We start from the raw sequence: 2,273 nt of genomic DNA on the forward strand, positions 1-2,273 counted from the left end.
TACTCGTGGTTTTCGACATATTGATGCAACCTCAGACTGCTTAAACCTGGTCTTTCAGATTAATGGTTGTGGAGTTATCAACCACGATGCGGCACCTGTCTTACGATCTATTATTTCTTTAGTATCGTCTTGTCATTGTTTTTCTCTTAGTCGTTGTCCGCGAAACCTTAATAGGATTGCCCATGCTATAGCTAAACCTATGCTATAGGGAATCTTTCTCTATCTAAGAAAAAAAACCATTTTCAATTTATCAACGTAAACTTAGTGATTGATCCTACAGTTATTACTCGAATTGAGTAGGAAGAACGCGATCGAGCTCGTGGACTCAATCGAAGAAAGTACTACGTTTTGGGATAAGTCATTTACATAATTTGTTAAAGGTTGATCAATCACTAGGTTTAAGTTGAGTCATTTTAAGTGACTATTCAAATTTGATTTTGTTAGATAATGGATAAAACAAATCATCAATTTTATTATTAACACAACGTTTATTATTACGATTTCACATGTATATACAATCTCATCTTAATAGAAATGTAAATTAAACAAGCTTCGAGTTTATTACAAGCCAATAAAACACATATAAATACACACACACACACTCACACTCCTTCATACTTAATCCTTATAAACCAAATATATTTAGTAAGAATCAGGATAATCCTGCATGGATTGTTTATTCATGGGTTAACAATGTGGAGCAAATTAAATAGTTGAAATCATCAAGGGCACTTGGTCCTGTTATTGTGAGTTTTGATTGAAGCATAGCACGGGCATTCAGCGGTGTGGCCGGAAGTCCCTGATGGAACACAATGGCAGCGGGCACAACACGACCCACATGCCCTTAAGCACATATTTCTCCTTGATGTCTCGCTGCACCTTCTTTTGCATTCTGACCCGCAATCTGAAACAGTGCAACCAAATTGTATTTGAGTATCGCGGTATTGAAACTGATCATAATACTCGTAGCTTTTAAATAAAGAAAAACATATCACTCGGTCGTGCAAAATTTTAAATAGTTAGAGTCACTGACAAATTTAGTACGTCTGTAATACGAAGGTCTATCAAACACGGTAAAATTTAGAATTTGTACTTTTGAATAATAATGACATTGTAGTATTATCGTAAACAAATTTTCTACAATTTTCAATTTAAAGACCTTTATGATTTTTTATTATTTTTTACAACAATAAACTGAGTAACTGACATAGATTAAGAAAAAGCTACATAAAGTACATTATGGTACAAATAGAGGGGGAACAGAACCCCCAAAACTTAAAATGCGGAGTAATAGGCAAGAAAAGAAAAATGAACGTTATTATGAAAGTTCTTGCTTGATGCTCCATACATACCTATGTTAATGTTCCCACCTCCATTATTATTGTAACCTTCTGCGTTTACCTGGATATGAGTCAAAAGAATAATAATGGTCATTTCTTCGACCTACATTGGCTATATGCCCCTATATATCAACAATAATACTCCTATATAATACACCATTGTTGTAACTTTTACCGTTTTAAGAGTGGTGTTGTATAATGGCTATCGATCATATTTGGTATACTATTATTTCTCTTGTTTCAGTCAATTATTTATCTGTTATATTCTTTATTAGTATTAATATTTTAAATTTTTAATCAAGGCCAGGATAAACAAATGACTAGGCTGGAGAGAGATTATTCCCTAATAATTCGAGATTATTGACCTTCACTACATAATGCACGTAGTCTTACACTTTTATCTTGTGTTCTACTCGTTACCTTTTTAACCCGTTATTATACTTATAAATCTAAGGCTATTTTAAAAAGGCAAAATCATGCAAATTATAACATATTATACATAACAATAATATTAATGTAATTTACACTAACCAATTGAACAACAAGGAGTGAGACGAGGAGGCAGAGAATGAAAGCCTTAGAAACAGCCATTTTCGATATGTTGGTAAGGGAATGTTTTGATCGTAAACTTTGATATGACTAATTAACTTGTTTATAATAAGAGTGAGGCTATTAAGTGAAAGAATGGGTGGTATTTAAAGAGATAATTAGCAAGTGGATTAGTAAGAAAGGTAGGTACGTAGATGATTTGGTTAACATTCAATTATGAGGACCATTGTTAGTTTATGCTATGTGCGTTGGCAATGTATGTAGGACAATATTACAATACGTTTTCTAACTTGTTTGTAGGCGCCATGTAGGCATGTCTAGACGATGCCTATCAGCCTATGTGTAAGTGTCTGTAACTAACCCTATATAGGCCATACGGTATAG

General features: G+C 33.4%; 1 long non-coding RNA gene across 1 annotated transcript; it reads right to left on the minus strand.

Moving 5' to 3' along the window:
- Positions 1–615: 615 nt before the first annotated feature.
- Positions 616–1,974, minus strand: LOC141611640 (uncharacterized). Its single transcript, XR_012528685.1, has 3 exons — positions 1,872–1,974; positions 1,353–1,401; positions 616–904 (listed from the first exon to the last, which is right to left on the minus strand). It is a non-coding gene; the product is annotated as an uncharacterized LOC141611640 (long non-coding RNA).
- Between the last annotated feature and the right edge of the window lie 299 nt (positions 1,975–2,273).

The sequence above is a fragment of the Silene latifolia genome, chromosome 1 (genome assembly GCF_048544455.1).
Source record: "Silene latifolia isolate original U9 population chromosome 1, ASM4854445v1, whole genome shotgun sequence".
NCBI lineage: Eukaryota > Viridiplantae > Streptophyta > Magnoliopsida > Caryophyllales > Caryophyllaceae > Silene > Silene latifolia.